Below are 16,599 nucleotides of genomic sequence, written 5' to 3' on the forward strand. Positions count from 1 at the left end.
GCAGTAACTAATGGGGTGCCACAGGGATTGGTGCTGGAACCCCAGCTATTCACAATATATATTAACGATTTGGAACAAAATGTAACATCTCAAAGTTTGCAGATGATACCAAGTTGGGTGGGAGGGTGAACTGTGATGAGGACGCAGAGATCTTTCAGCATGATCTGGACAGGTTGGGTGAGTGGGCAAATCAATGGCTGATGCAATATAATTTGGATAAATGTGAAGTTATTCACTTTGGAAGCAAAAACAAGAAGGCAGATTACTATCTGAATGGCTGTAAATTGGGAGAGGGGAGTGTGCAGAGGGACCTGGGTGTCCTTGTGCACCAGTCACTGAAGGTAAGCATGCAGGTGCAGCAGGCGATAAAGAAGGTAAATGGTATGTTGGCCTTCATTGCGAGAGGTTGAGTACAGGAGCAGGGATGTGTTGTTGTAATTATACAGGGGCCTTGGTGAGGCCACAGCTAGAGTACTGTGTGCAGTTTTGGTCTCCTTTTCTGAGGAAGGATGTTCTTGCTCTCGAGGGGGTGCAGTGAAGGTTTACCAGGCTGATTCTGGGGATGGCGGGACTGATGTATGAGGAGAGATTGACTAGGTTAGGATTATTTTTGCTGGGGCTCAGACGAATGAGGGGGGAATCTCAGAGACTTATAAAATTCTATCAGGCCTAGTCAGGGTGGATGCAGGGAGGATGTTCCCAATGGTGGGGGAGTCCAGAACCAGGGGTCAATCTGATGATTCAGGATAGACAATTTAGGATGGAGGTGAGGAGACATTTCTTCACCCAAAGAGTGGTGAGCCTGTGGAATTCATTACTAAAGGAGGATGCTAAAACATGAATGTATTCAAGAGGCAGCTGGATATAACATTTGGGCAAATGGGGTCAAAGGTAATGGGGAAAAAGCAGGATTAAGTAAAAGTAGAGTTTACTTATTAGTCACAAATAAGGCTTACATTAACACTACAATGAAGTTACTGTGAAATTCCCCTTAGGCTATTGAGTTAGATGATCAACCATGATCGTAATGAATGGTTGAGCAGGCTTGAAGGGCCAAATGACTTCCTCCTGCTCCTATCTTCTATGTTTCTACGTAATGCGGCTGGGGAGGAGAGAGGGAGAGAATGTGACCGGGGAGGAGAGAGGGAGAGAACGTAGCCGGGGAGGAGAGAAGGAGAGAGAATGAGGGAAGAGAATGATGGCGTGAGGAGGGGGAGAGAATGAGGGAAGAGAGGGAGAGAATGAGGGCAGGGAGGGGGGAGAGAATGCAGGTGAAGAGGAGAGGGGGAGAGAATGAGGGAAGAGAGGGAGAGAATGAGGGCAGGAGAAGAGGGGGAAAGAATGAGAGACGAGGAAAGAATGAGGGCAGGAGGAGAGGGGGAGAGAATGCAGACAGAGAGAAGAGGGGTAGAGAATGAGGGTGGGAGGAGAGGGAGAAAGAATGAGGGTGGGAGGGGAGTGAAAAAGAATGAGGGTGGGAGGGGAGTGAAAAAGAGTGAGGGTGGGAGGGGAGGAGGAGAGAATGCAGGTGGAGAGGAGAGGGAGAAAGAATGAGGGACGAGGAGGAAAGAATGAGGGTGGGGAGGAGAGGGGGAGAGAATGAGGATCAATGGATGGAATGCGAGAGGAGGAACAAAGAAAATTACAGCACAGGAACAGGCCCTTCGGCCCCTTCAATCCTGCACTGACCGTGCTGCCCGACTTAACTAAAATCCCCTACCCTTCCAGGGACCATATCCCTCTATTCCCATCTTAGTCATGTATTTGTCCAGACGCCCCTTAAAAGCCACTACCATATACGCTTCCACTACCTGACCCAGCAGCGAGCTCTAGGCACCTACCACACTCTGTGCAAAAAACTTGCCTCGTACTTGCCTTTAAATCTTGCCCTTTGCACCTTAAACCTATGCCTTTGAGTAATTGTCTCTTCCAGTCTGGGAAAAAAACTTCTGACTATCCACTCTGTCCATGCCTCTCATAATCTTGTAGACTTCTATCAGATTGCCCCTCAACCTCCATTGTTCCAATTCCAAGTGGAGCCTAACTAAGGTTCTCTAAAGCTGCAACATGACTTGCCAATTTTTAAACTCAGTGCCCAGCTCAATGAAGGCAAGCATGCCGTATGCCTTCTTGACTGCCTTCTCCATCAGTGTTGCCACTTTCAGTGACCTGTGTGCCTATACACCCAGATCCCTCTGCCTCTCAATACTCTTAAGGGTTCTGTCATTTACTGTATATTTCCCATCCATATTAGGCCTTTCAAAATGCATTACCTCACACCTCTGGATTAAACTCCATCTGCCATCTCTCCACCCAAGTGTCCAACTGATCTATATCCTGCTGTATTCTCTGATGGTCCTCATCGCTTTCCACAATTCCACTAACCTTCATGTTGCCGCCAATGTACTAATCAAATCAGTTACATTTTCCTCCAAATCATTTATATATACTACAAACAGCAAAGGTCCCAGCACTGATCCCTGAGGAATGCCACTAGTCACAGCCCTCCATTCAAAAGAGTGTGGTTAGAATGAGGGAGGTAGGGGGAGAGAAAGAAATGGAGGGAGGGAGGTGGGGCAGAATGTGGGGAGAGGGAATGAGAGAGAAACATAGAAAATAGGTGCAGGAGTTGGCCATTCGGCCCTTTAGCCTGCACCACCATTCAATATGACCATGGTTGATCATGCATTTTCCGTACCCCAGCCCCACTTTCTCTCCATACCCCTTGTTCCTTTCAGTCACTAGGGCCATGTCCAGCTCCCTCTTCAACATATCTCACAAACTGGCTTTCTGTGGGAGAGAAATCCACAGGTTCACAACTCTCTGAGTGAACAAGTTCTTCCTCACCTCAATCCTGAACGGCTTACCCTTTATTCTTAGGCTGTGACCCCTATTTCTGCACTTCTCCACATCAGGAACATTCTTTCCACTTCTAGCCTGTCCAGTCCCATCAGGGTTTTATATGTTTCCATGAGATCCCCTCTCATCCTTATAAATTCCAGTGAGTACCAGCCTAGTCAATCCAGTTTCTCTTCATCTATCAGTGCTGCCATTCCAGGAATCAGTCTGGTGAAACTTCACTGGACTCCCTCAACAGCAAGAATGGCCTTTCTCAGACTAGGAGACCAAAACTCCACATAATACTCAAAGTGTGGCCTCACCAAGGCCATGTATAACTGCAGCAAGACATCCTTACTCCTATACTCAAATCCTCTTGCTGTGAAAGCCAGCATGCCATTAGCTTTCCTCGTTGCCTGCTGTACCTGCATGCCAACCTTCTGCCATCACACCCAGGTCACCTTGCATTTCCCCTTTTCCTAAACTGCCACCATTCAGATAATAATCTTCCCTCCTGTTTTTGCCAAAGTGGATAACCTCACATTTATCCACATTATATTGCATTTGCCAAGCATTTACCCACAAGCATTTAGGAGTCGCAGCGTCATGTTGCAACTGTACACAACTCTGGTGCGGCCGCACTTGGAGTACTGTGTGCAGTTCTGGTCCCCACATTACAGGAAGGATGTGGAGGCTTTGGAGAGGGTGCAGAGGAGGTTTACCAGGATGTTGCCTGGTATGCAGGGGAGGTCCTATGAGGAGAGACTGAGGGATTTGGGGCTGTTTTCACTGGAAAGAAGGCGGCTAAGAGGGGATCTTATAGAAACATATAAGATGATTAGAGGTTTAGATAGGGTGGATGGTGATAGCCTGTTTCCTCAGATGGAGAAATCTAGCATGAGGGGGCATGGCTTTAAATTAAGGGGGGGTAGTTATAGGACGGATGTCAGGGGCAGGTTCTTTACCCAGAGGGTGGTGAGGGACTGGAATGCCCTGCCTGCTGCAGTTGTAAATGCACCTAGTTTGGGGGCGTTTAAGAGATTGGTGGATAGGTTTATGGACGAAAAGGGATTGGTTTAGATTAGTGGGTCAATGTTTTTTTTTAAAAAAATAAGACTGGTCGGCGCAACATTGTGGGCCGAAGGGCCTGTTCCGCGCTGTAGTGTTCTATGTTCTATGTTCACTCAGCCAGCCTGTCCAAATCACCCTGCAGCCTCCTAGCATCCTCCTCACAGTACACACTGCCACCCAGCTTAGTGTCATCTGCAAATTTGGAGACATTGCATTCAATTCCTTCATCCAAATCATTACTGTACATTGTGAATAGCTGGGGTCCCAGCACTGAATCCTGCGGTACTCCACTAGTCACTGCCTGCCAATCTGAAAAGGACCCATTTATTCCCACTCTCCTGTCTACCAACCAGTTCTCGATACACTTCAAACATTACCCCCTCATGAGCTTTAATTTTGTTTACTAATCTCTTTATCAAGAGTCTTTTAAAAGTCCAGATACAGAACATCCACTGATGCACCCTTGTCCATTCTACTAGTCACATCCTCAAAAAATTCCAGAAGATTTGTCAATTGTGATTTCCCTTTAGTGAATCCATGCTGACTTGGACCAATTCTGTCACCGCTTTCCAAATGCTCAGTTATTACATCTTTAATATTTGACTCCAGCATTTCCCCAACGCCGTTAACCAGTCAATAATATCCCATTTTCTCTTTCCTTCCATTTTGAAAAGGAGAGGAGAGAGGGAGTGGGGGGGCAGAGAAGGAGGGAGAAGGGGAAGTAGGAGGGAAAATTGAGGAATCTTCACAATCTGAAGGAGTTGAGTGAGGGAGGGAGGGGGATGAGGGACGCGGGAGGGAGAAAAGGAAGGGGGGTCAAGGGAGGGCGGGGGAAGATGGGGAGGAAGAGGAAAGGAGGGGCATGAGGAAGGGGGAATGACGGAAGAGGCAAGGAGGGAGAGGAAAGGAGGGGTGGAGGGAGGGGAAATGAGAAGAGGGGCAAGGGATGGAAAGGAAAGGAGGGGGTGAGGGGGGGAAAGGACGGGGCCAAGCGAGGGAGGGGGAAGGGGAAGAGAGGAGGAGGAGGGAAAATAGAGAAATGTTCAAAATGTGAAGGAATGGGGCGAGGGAGAGAGGGGAAGGAGAGGATGCGAAGTGGGGGGGGTGAGGGAGGGAGGGAAACAAGGGGGTGGCAAGAGAAGGGAAAGGGCAAGGGGGGAGAGGGAGGGAGGGGAGGGAGAGAAAGGAGGTTGAGGAAAAATAGAGGAGTCTTCAAAATGTGAAGGAGTGGGTTGAGGGAGGGAGGGCGAAGGAGGGAAGAGGAAAGAGGGGGCGCAAAGTGGGAGGGAAGGAGCGAGTGATGGAGAGGAAAGAAGGGAAGGGGTGAGGGAGGAAGGGAAAAGGAGGGGACATGAGGGAGTGAGGGGGAAAGGAGGGGAGAAGGAAGGAAGGGAAGGAGGGGGCAAGGGAGGTAGAGTGAGGCATAGAACATAGAACATTACAGCGCAGAACAGGCCCTTCGGCCCACGATGTTGCGCCAACCAGTTAAAAAAAAAACAATGACCCACTAACCTAAACCAATCCCTTTTCGTCCATAAACCTATCCACAGACCTCTTAAACGCCCCCAAACTAGGCGCATTTACAACTGCAGCAGGCAGGGCATTCCAATCCCTCACCACCCTCTGGGTAAAGAACCTACCCCTGACATCTGTCCTATAACTACCCCCCCTTAGTTTAAAGCCATGCCCCCTCGTGCTAGATTTTTCCATCAGAGGAAAAAGGCTATCACTATCCACCCTATCTAAACCTCTAATCATCTTATATGTTTCAATAAGATCCCCTCTTAGCCGCCTTCTTTCCAGTGAAAACAACCCCAAATCCCTCAGCCTCTCCTCATAGGATCTCCCCTCCATACCAGGCAACATCCTGGTAAACCTCCTCTGCACCCTCTCCAAAGCCTTCACATCCTTCCTGTAATGTGGGGACCAGAACTGCACACAATACTCCGAGTGCGGCCGCACCAGAGTTGTGTACAGTTGCAACATAACGCTACGACTCCTAAATTCAATCCCCCTACCAATAAACGCCAAGACACTGTATGCCTTCTTAACAACCTTATCTACTTGATTCCCAACTTTCAGGGATCTATGTACACATACACCTAGATCCCTCTGCTCCTCCACACTATTCAAAGTCTTCCCGTTAGCCCTATACTCAACACATCTGTTATTCCTACCAAAGTGAATTACCTCACATTTCTCTGCATTAAACTCCATCCGCCACCTCTCGGCCCAGCTCTGCAACCTGTCTAAGTCTTCCTGCAAACTATGACACCCTTCCTCACTATCTACCACACCTCCGACTTTGGTGTCATCAGCAAATTTACTGATCCACCCAACTATACCCTCATCCAGATCATTAATAAAAATCACAAACAGCAGTGGCCCCAACACAGATCCCTGAGGCACACCACTTGTAACCGAACTCCATGATGAATATTTACCGTCAACCACCACCCTCTGTCTCCTATCCGCTAGCCAATTCCTAATCCAGTTCCCTAGATCACCCCCAATCCCATACATCTGCATTTTGTGCAGAAGCCTACCATGGTGAACCTTATCAAACGCCTTACTAAAATCCATATACACCACGTCCACTGCCTTACCCCCATCCACCTCTTTGGTCACTTTCTCAAAAAACTCAATAAGGTTAGTAAGGCACGACCTACCCGCCACAAAACCATGCTGACTATCTCCAATCAACTCATTACTCTCCAAATAACTATAAATCCTATCCCTAATAATTTTTTCCAAAACCTTGCCCACAACAGAAGTGAGACTCACCGGTCTATAATTCCCGGGGAAGTCTCTGTTCCCCTTCTTAAGGGGAAGGAAGAGATGGGAGGCGAGGGGAGCAAGGAGGGAGCAAGGAAGCGAAGAGGGGGAAGAAATGAGGAGGGGGTGAAGAGTGGAGGGAGAATGAAGGGGACGGGTGGGAGAATGAACACAGAACAGTACAGGCCCTTCGGCCCTTGGTGTTGTGCTGAGCTTTGTCCGAAACCAAGATCAAGCTATCCCACTCCCTATCATTCTGGTGTGCTCCATGTGCCTATCCAATAACCGCTTGAAAGTTCCTAAAGTGTCCGACTCCACTATCACAGCAGGCAGTCTATTCCACACCCCAACCACTCTCTGAGTGAAGAACCTACCTCGGACATCCCTCCTATATCTTCCACCATGAACCTTATAGTTATGCCCCGCTAGTAACAGCTACATCCACCCAAGGAAATAGTCTCTGAACGTCCACTCTATCTATCCCCCTCATTATCTTATAAACCTCTGTTAAGTCGCCTCTCATCCTCCTCCGCTCTAAAGAGAAAAGCCACAGCTCCCTCAATCTTTCCTCATAAGACCTACCCTCCAAACCAGGCAGCATCCTGGTAAATCTCCTCTGCACTCTCTCCAATGCTTCCACATCCTTCTTATAGTGAGGTGACCAGAACTGCACACAATATTCCAAATGTGGTCTCACCAAGGTCCTGTACAGTTGCAGCATAACCCCATGGCTCTTAAACTCAAACCCCTGTTAACAATAAGAACATAAGAAATAGGAGCAGGAGTAGGCCATCTAGCCCTTCGAGCCTGCCCCGCCATTCAATAAGATCGTGGCTGATCTGAAGTGGATCAGTTCCACTTTCCCGCTCTCTCCCCATAACCCTTAATCCCCTTGTCTGTCAAAAACCTATCTACCCGTGACTTAAATATATTTAGCGAGGTAGCCTCCACAGGTTCCAGAGATTCTCCACCCTTTGAGTGAAGAAGTTCCTCCTCAACTCCGATCTAAACTGCCCCCCCCTTATCTTGAGGCTGTGCCCTCTAGTCCTCTCCTTAATAATCCTTGATTATCCTTAATAATCGCGAACACACTATAAGCCTTCTTCGCAGCTTTATCCACTTGAGTGGCAAACTTCAGAGACCTGTGGATATGAACCCCAAGATCTCTCTGTTCCTCCACATTCCTCAGAACCCTGCCATTGACCCAATAATCCACATTCATGTTTGTCCTACCAAAATGAATTACATCGCACGTATCAGGGTTAAACTCCATCTGTCACTTCTTGGCCCAGCTCTGCATCCTATCAATGTCTCTTTGCAGCCTGCAAGAGCCCTCCACATCATCCACTACTCCTCCAATCTTGGTGTCATCAGCAAATTTACTAACCCACCCTTCAGCCCCCTCTTCCAAATCATTGATAAAAATCACAAATAGCAGAGGACCCAGCACTGATCCCTGTGGTACACCGCTGGTAACTGGCCTCCAGTCTGAAAATTTTCCATCCACCCCCACCCTCTGCTTTCTATGAGATATGATGTGGAGATGCCGGCGTTGGGCTGGGGTAAATACAGTAAGAAGTCTCACAACACCAGGTTAAAGTCCAACAGGTTTATTTGGTATTAAACGCCACTAGCTTTCGGAGCACTGCTCCTTTGTCAGGTGAGTGGGGAGAAGTCAAAAACATTGCCCCTCTCCTTGGTGAACACTGAAGAAAAGTATTCATTCATTGTCTGTCCTATCTCTTCTGATTCCACTACTATCCTTGACCAGCCCTCACCTCACCCTGTCATTCTTTCATTTCTCACATAAGAGTACGACCCGCCAAGGACTTCTCATGCCCCCTCCTAGCTCTCCTATGCCCCTTTTTTAGCTCATTCCTTGCGACCAATGAGGGGGACAGAAGGGAGAATGAGGGGGACGGGAGGGAGAATGAGGGGGGAATGAGAGGGAGAATGAGGGGGAGAAGGGGAAAGAGGAGTAGGGAAAATAGAGGAATCTTCAAAATGTGAAGGATTGGGGCAAGAGAGAGTGAAGAAGGAGGGAAGGGACGAGGGAGGGAGGGGAAACCAGCGGGTGGGTGAGAAGGCAAAGGGAGAGAAGGAGGAGGGGGAGGAGGAGGGCGGGAGAGGGGGAAGGGGAGGAAGGAGGGGACTGGGGTGAGGGAAGGTGAGAGGGAGTGGAATGAGTGAGTGAGGGGGCGGGATGGAGAAAGGAAGATTGAAAGGAATGAGGGGAGGGCGACGGGGGGCTCAAAGAGGGGAGAGCAAGGGGGGCGCAAAGAGGGCAGGGCGAGGGAGGGGCGCAAAGAGGGGAGGGCGAGGGAGGGGCGCAAAGAGGGGATGGTGAGGGAGGGGCACAAGGAGGGGGGTGCAAAGAGGGGAGGGCGAGGGGGGCGCAAAAAGGGGAGGGCGAGGGGGGACGCAAAGTGGGGGGGGACGCAAGGAGGGGAGGGTGAGGGGGGGGCGCAAGGAGGGGAGGGTGAGGGAGGCAAAAAGTGGTGGGAGGCAATGAGGAGCGGGCAATGAGGGGAGGGGACAGCGACGGGAGGGGGCCAAACAGGGAAGAGGGCAACAAAGGGAAGGGGGTAATGGTGTGAGGGGGCAACAATGGGAGGGGAAAGGGGCATGGAGGGGTGGGCGAGGGAGTGAGAGGGGGAGCTGGGAGGAAGAGAGAGAGGGAGAGAGAGGCAGAGGGAGAGGGGAGGAGAGAGGGAGGAGGGAGGGAGGGAGGGAAAGGGAGGAGGGAAGGAGAGGAAGGAAGGTGGGAGGGGGAGGGAAGAGGGTGGGAGGGGGAGGATGGGATGGAAAGAGGGGGAGAAGGGTGGAGGGAGAGGGGAAGGGGGAAGGGGCTGGAGAGGAGGGTGGGAGATGGGGAGGAGGGAAGGAGACAGGGAGGAGGGAGGGAGAGGAGTAGGGAGGGAGAGGGGGAAGGAGGGAGAGGGACAAGGGAAGGAGAACATAAGAAATAGGAGCAGGAGTAGGCCGTCTAGCCCTTCGAGCCTGCCCCGCCATTCAATAAGATCATGGCTGATCTGTCGTGGCTCAGTTCCACTTTCCCGCCCTCTCCCCATAACCCTTAATCCCCTCGCTTATCAAAAACCCATCAACCCGCGTCTTAAAAATATTTAGCGAGGCAGCCTCCACCACTTCATCGGGCCGAGAAATCCAGAGATTCACCACCCTTTGAGTGAAGAAGTTCCTCCTCAACTCCGTTCTAAACCGCCCCCCTTTATCTTGAGGCTGTGCCCCCTAGTCCTACTGTCCTTTCTGAGCGGGAAGAGTCTCTCCACCTCTATCCTATCCATCCCATTCATCATCTTATATGTCTCAATGAGATCTCCCCTCATTCTTCTAAACTCTAACGAGTACAAGCCTAGTTTATTCAGCCTCTCCTCATAGCTCAACCCCCTCAACTCCGGTATCAGCCTAGTAAAGGAGAGGGGGACAAGGGGGAGGAGGAGAGAGCGAGAGGGAGGCAGAGAGAGGGAAAACGAAGGGAGGAGAGGGGAGGAAAGAGGGAGGACAGGGGATGAAAGAGGGATGGTGAGGGAGGGAGAGGGAGGGGAGGGGGGTGGGAGGTGGAGGGAGAGGATGGGGTGGAGAGGGGGGGAGAAGGGGGTGGAGAAGGGGGGAGGCGGATGTGGAGGAGGGAGGGGGATGGGGAGGAGGGGAGTGGGGACGGAGGGAGGGAGAGAGAGGGCGGGTGGGAAGGAGGGAGGGAGGGAGAGAGAGGGCGGGAGGAAAAGAGAGGGCGGGTGGGAGGGAGGGGGGAGAGAGAGGGCGGGAGGGAGGGAGAGAGGGCAGGCGGGTGGGTGAGAGGGAGAGAGAGGGCGAGCGGGCGGGTGGGTGGGAGGGAGAGAGAGGGCGGGCGGGTGGTGAAGGGGAGAGAGAGGGCGGGTGGGTGGGAGGGAGGGAGAGAGAGGGCGGGTGGGTGGGAGGGAGGGAGAGAGAGGGCGGGCGGGTGGGAGGGAGGGAGGGAGAGAGAGGGCGGGTGGGAGGGTGGGAGGGAGAGAGAGGGCGGGTGGGAGGGTGGGAGGGAGAGAGAGGGCGGGTGGGAGGGTGGGAGGGAGAGAGAGGGCGAGCGGGCGGGTGGGTGGGAGGGAGAGAGAGGGCGGGAGGGCGGGCGGGAGGGTGGGAGGGAGAGAGAGGGCAGGTGGGTGGGAGGGAGGGAGAGAGAGGGCGGGCGGGTGGGAGGGAGGGAGGGAGAGAGAGGGCGGGTGTGTGGGAGGGATAGAGAGGGCGGGTGTGTGGGAGGGATAGAGAGGGCGGGTGGGAGGGTGGGAGGGAGAGAGAGGGCGGGTGGGAGGGAGAGAGAGGGCGGGTGTGTGGGAGGGAGAGAGAGGGCGGGTGGGTGGGTGGGAGGGAGAGAGAGGGCAGGTGGGAGGGTGGGAGGGAGGGAGGGACAGAGAGGGCGGGTGGGTGGGTGGGTGGGAGGGAGGGAGAGGGTGGGTGGGTGGGTGGGAGGGAGGGAGAGGGCGGGCGGGCGGGCCGGAGGGACAGAGAGGGAGGGTGTGTGGGTGGGAGGGAGGGAGAGAGAGGGTGGGAGGGAGGAACAGAGAGGGCGGGTAGGTGGGTGGGAGGGAGGGAGGGAGAGAGAGGGCGGGCGGGAGAGAGAGGGCAGGGGGGAGGGAGGGAGAGAGAGGGAGGGTGGCATGGACAGAGAGGGAGGGAGGGGAGGAGGGAAAGGGGAAGGTGGGGAGGGGCGAGGGGAAAGGAGGGAGGTGAGAGGGGAAAAGGGGGAGGTGAGGGGGAGGGGAAGGGAAAGGGGGTTGGAGATGGGTAGGGGACAGGTTGGGGGGGAGGAGATGGGGGAGCGGAGGGGACAGGGGAAGGGGGGAGGGGACAGGGAAGAGGAAGGGGGAAAGGGGGAAGAGGAAGGGGGAAAGGGGGAAGAGGAAGGGGGAAAGGGGGAAGAGGAAGGGGGAAAGGGGGAAGAGGAAGGGGAAAGGGGAAGAGGAAGGGGGAAAGGGGGGAGCAGACTGGGGGAGGGGACAGGAGAAACGGGGAGGGGAAAGGGGAGGAGACAGGGGAAAGGGGGGAGGAGACAGGGGAAAGGGGGGAGGAGACAGGGGAAAGTGGGGAGGGGACAGGGGAGGGAAAGGGGGAGGGGACGGGGGAGGGAAAGGGGGAGGGGGAGGGAAAGAGGGGGAGGGAAAGGGGGAGGGGACAGGGGAGGGGGAGGGTGGGGGACGGGGAGGAAAAGAGGGGGGACAGGGGAGGGAAAGGTGGGGGGGACAGGGGAGGGAAAGGGGGGACAGGGGACGGAAAGGGGGGGAGAGGGTAGGGTGGAGGGGAGGGGTAAGGTGGAAAGGGGAAGGGGGGAGGGGGATTGGGGGGAGGGGGATTGGGGGGAGGGGGGAGGGGGATTGGGGGGAGAGGGGAGGGGGATTGGGGGGAGAGGGAGGGGGGATTGGGGGGAGAGGAGAGGGGAGGGGGAGGGGGGTTGGGGGGAGAGAGGAGGGGGTAGGGGGGAAAGGGGAGGGGGTAGTGGGGAGGGGGGAGAGGGGAGGGGTAGAGGGGGGGAGAGGGGAGGGTGGTGGGGGGAGAGGGGAGGGGGTGGGGGGAAGAGGGGTGGGGAGGGGAGGGGGGGAGAGGGGAGGGGAGACGGGAGGAGGAAGAGGGGAGGGGGGTAGGGGGAAGAGGGGGGTCGGGGGGAAGAGGGTGGGGGGAAAGTGGAGGGGAGAAAGGGGGAAGGGAGGAGAAAGGGACGGGGAGGAGGGGGGGGTGGGGGGGAGGGGGTGAGGAGGAGGGCGTGGGGCGGTGGGGGAGGCAGGGAAGGGGTCAAGGGGAGGCGGGGGGAGTGGATGGAGGGGGAGGAAATGGAGGGGGGGAGGGGACAGAGGGGAGAGGGAGGAGAAAGGGGGAGGAGAAGTGGGGTAGGAGAAAAGGGGAGGGCCAGGGTTGAGGCAAGAGGGGGGAAGGCGCAAAAGGGGGTGGGGGGGAAGGGGCAAGAGGGGGAGGGGGAAGGGGGATGTGGGAAGAAAGGCGCCAAAGGGGAAAGGGGAGGGGAGAAGGGCAGAGGTGGAGGGGAAAGGGGGGAGGGAGGGGGGGAGGGAAGTGGGGGACGGGGAGGGGAAGGGGGGAGAGGGGGAGGGAAAGGGGTGGAGGGAGGGAGAGGGGTGAGGGAGGGAGGGTGAGGGGGGAGTGAGGGAGGCAGGGAGAGGGCAGGAGGGAGGGAGGGGGTGGGGGGAATGGGAGAGGGAGTGGGGGGAAGGGGAGGGGGTGGGAAGAAAGGGGCAAGGGGAGGGGTGAGAGGGGGGTGGAAGGGGGAGGGAAAGGGGAACAGGAGGGAGGGAAAGGGGAGGAGGGGGAAGGGAGGAGGAGGGAGAGAAAGGTGAGGAGGAGGGGGAAGGGAGGAGGAGGGGGGAAGGGGAAGGGAGAGGGGAGGAAGGAGGGGGGAGGGAGAGGGGAGGAGGGGGGAGTAAGGGAGAGGGGGGAGTGAGGGAGGGAGGGAGAGGGGAATGAGGGAGCGAGGGAGAGGGCAGAGGGAGGGGGGAGTGAGAGGGGTGGAGGCAGAGTGGGGGAGGGAGGGAGAGGTGGCGGGGGGAGGGGGAGGGGATGGGGGGAAAGGGGGCAAAGGGGAGGGGAGAGTGGTCGGGGGGAGGGGAAGGGGGAAGGAAAGGGTGGGGGGGAAGGAAAGGGTGGAGGGGAAGGGGGTGGGAGAGGCGGGGAGGGGAGGGGAGGAGGGAGGGGGAGGGAGAGATGGAGAGGAGGGTGGGAGAGACAGAGAGGAGGGTGGGAGAGATGGAGAGGGGAAGGGGGAGGGAGAGGGGGTAGGGGGAATGGGAGAGGGGGCAGAGGGGAGGGGAGGGTCGGGGGGAGAGGGGGCAGAGGGGAGGGGAGGGTCGGGGGGAAAGGGGGCAAGGGGAGAGGGGTCGGGGGGAAGTGGGGGGGAGGGGGCAAGGGGGAGGGGAGGGGGCAAGGGGGAGGGAGAAAGAGGGGATGAGGGAGGGAGGGGGATGAGGGAGGGAGGGAGGGGGATGAGGGAGGGACGGAGGGGGAGGAAGGAGGGAGGGAGGGGAGGAGGGAGGGAGGGAGGGGGGGGGAGGAGGGAGGGAGGGAGGGGGAGGAAGGAGGGAGGGACGGAGGGAGGGGGAGGAGGGAGGGAGGGACGGAGGGAGGGGGAGGAGGGAGGGAGGGAGGGAGGGGGAGGAAGGAGGGAGGGAGGGGGAGGAAGGAGGGAGGGAGGGGGAGGAAGGAGGGAGGGTGGGGGAGGACGGAGGGAGGGTGGGGGAGGAAGGAGGGAGGGAGGGGGAGGGGAAGAAGGAGGGAGGGAGAGGGGAGGAAGGAGGGAGGGAGGGGGAGGAAGGAGGGAGGAAGGAGGGAGGGAGGGGGAGGAAGGAGGGAGGGAGGGGGAGGAAGGAGGGAGGGAGGGGGAGGAAGGAGGGAGGGAGGGGGAGGAAGGAGGGAGGGGGAGGGGAAGAAGGAGGGGGGAGGGGAGGAAGGTGGAAGGGAGGGGGAGGAGGGAGGGAGGGAAGGAGAAGGGAGGGGGAGAAGGGAGGGGGGAGGGTAGTCAGAGTGGGAGAAGGAGAGGGAGGAGGAGGGGGAGGGGAAAGGGGAGGGGCGGGGAAAGGGAGAGGAGGGGATAGGGAGGGGGAGGGGGAGGGACAGGGAGGGGAGGGAGTGGGAGGGGAGGGACAGGGAGGAGGAGGGGAGGGGAGGGGACAGGGAGGGGAGTGGGAGGGGATGGGTAGGGTGAGAGGAGGGAAGGGGGAGAGGGAGAGGAGGGAAAGGGAGCAGAGAGGGAGAGGAGGGAAAGGGAGCAGAGAGGGAGAGGAGGGAAAGGGAGCAGAGAGGGAGAGGAGGGAAAGGGAGCAGAGAGGGAGAGGAGGGAAAGGGAGGGGAGAGGAAGGGGGAGAGGAAGGGGAGGGAAGGGGGAGAGGAGGTGGAGGGAAGGGGAGAGGGAGGTGGGAGGGAAGGGGAGAGGAGGTGGAGGGAAGGGGAGGGGAAGTGAGGGGGTGAAGGGGGGAGTGGGGGAGGAGGGAGATGGAGGGGTAAGAGGGGAAGGGAGGGGGAGAGGCAGATGGGGAGGGGGAGGGGGAGAAGGATGGGGGAGAGGGAGGGGGATGGGTTGGGGGAGGGGGATGGGTAAAGGGAGGAGGAGGGGCATGGGGAAGGTGAGGGGGATGGGGAGGGGGACGGGGAGTTGGAGGGGTAAGGGAGAGGGAGAGGCAGATCGGGAGGGGGATGGGAGAGGGAGGGTGACGGGGGTGGGGAGAGGGAGGGTGACGGGGGTGGGGAGAGGGAGGGTGACGGGGGGTGGGGGAGGGGGAGGGAGATAGTGGAGGAGGGGGATAGGGAGGGGAGGAGATAGGGATGGAGGGGTTTAGGGAGGGGAGGGGGAAAGGAGGGGAAAGAAGGGGGAGAGGGAGGAGAAGAGAGAGAGGAGGGGAGGGGGATAGGGGAGGGGGATGGGGGGAGGGGGGGAGGGGGATGGGGGGAGGGGGATAGGGGAGGGGGATGGGGGGAGGGGGAGGGGAGGGGGATAGGGGGAGGGAGGGGATGGGGGAGGGTGATGGGAGGAATGAGGGGGAGCAGAGGGGAGGGGGGATGAGGGGGAGCAGAGGGGAGGGGGGATGAGGGAGAGCAGAGGGGGGATGAGGGAGAGCGGAGGGGGGATGAGGGGAAGCAGAGGGGGATGAGGGGAAGCGGAGGGGGGAGGGGGAGGGGGGATGAGGGGGAAGGGGAGGGGGATGAGGGGGAAGGGGAGGGGGAGATGAGGGGGAAGGGGAGGGGGAGATGAGGGGGAAGGGGAGGGGGGATGAGGGGAGCGGTGGGGGGATGAGGGGGAGCGGAGGGGGACAAGGGGGAGCGGAGGGGGGATGAGAGAGCGGACTGGGGATGAGGGAGAGCGGAGGGAGTAGAGGGATGGGATGGGAAGGGGAGTAGAGGGATGGGGAGGGGGTAGGGGAGAGGGAGGAGAGGGTAGGTGAGGGGAGAGGGGAGATGAGGGTAAGTGAGGGGAGGGGGTGGGGATTGGAGGGAGGAGGTAGGGGGATGGGGTGGAGGGGAGAGAGAGGGGAGAGGAAGGAGTGGAGGGGTGAGGGAGAGGGTGTGGGGAGGGGGGCTGATTTGGAATGAGAAATCTGAGCAATCTGCAGCTATGATTGAATTGCCGAGCAGGCTCGATGGGCCGAACGGCCTGTTTCTGCTCCTGTACCTTATGGTCGAGTGGGGGGGTGGGGGGGTAGCAGGGGTGATGGGAGAGGAGGGTGAGGGTATGTAGGGGGGCAGAGGGATAGGGAGGGAGGGAGGCTGAGTGAAGCTGCTTCTCTCCATTCCACAGGTTGAAGCTCTCGGCGGGGTCTCCGCTGTGTCCCCCCACCCCCTCCCCCGGCTCTCAGACTGTCTCCCCCCGGCTCTCAGACTGTCTCCCCCCCCCCACCCCCCCGGCTCTCAGACTGTCTCCCCCCGCCCCCCCGGCTCTCAGACTGTCTCCCTCCCCGGGTTCAGAACCATCCTCTCACCTGCTGCCTCCTTCATTTGTCCCGCTATCCATCAATGCGGCCGGTGCTGCCTCTTGCCAGTGCCTGTCTCCGCTGCTGCTGCTGCTGCTGCTGCCTCTAGCCGCACTCACTCTGCCTCCTCCTCCTCCGCCTCCTCCTCCTGCGGATCCGCCGGTCCCTTTCCCTTCTCTGGGTTTGGGTCAGAGAATCACAGCCAGTGCCACATCTGCTGAGAAGATTGCAGCTTCCCAATCCGATCACACTGCCCCTGCCGGTACCAGCCAGGCTGAGACACAGACACAGAGAGGAGGTGACACACACACACAGAACAGACAGACAGAAACAGAGAGAGAGAGAGAGACAGTGAGAGACACAGTGACAAGGAGATCGAGAGTGACAGCGAGATAGACACCGTGACACAGAGAGGAGGAGTGACAGAGACAGTTCTGTACACAGGCAAGGGGAAAGA

At 57.3% G+C, this 16,599-nt stretch overlaps 1 protein-coding gene across 1 annotated transcript in view; it reads right to left on the reverse strand.

Moving 5' to 3' along the window:
• Nucleotides 1–16,211, reverse strand: part of ajm1 (apical junction component 1 homolog) — a 39,673-nt gene extending 23,462 nt beyond the window's left edge. The window contains exon 1 of the mRNA XM_080212154.1: nt 16,152–16,211. The gene's annotated coding sequence lies outside the window, so the exon portion shown is untranslated. The remainder of the gene's footprint in view (nt 1–16,151) is intronic.
• Between the last annotated feature and the right edge of the window lie 388 nt (nt 16,212–16,599).

The sequence above is a fragment of the Carcharhinus amblyrhynchos genome, chromosome 25, assembly GCF_965287045.1.
Source record: "Carcharhinus amblyrhynchos chromosome 25, sCarAmb.v2.hapA, whole genome shotgun sequence".
NCBI lineage: Eukaryota > Metazoa > Chordata > Chondrichthyes > Carcharhiniformes > Carcharhinidae > Carcharhinus > Carcharhinus amblyrhynchos.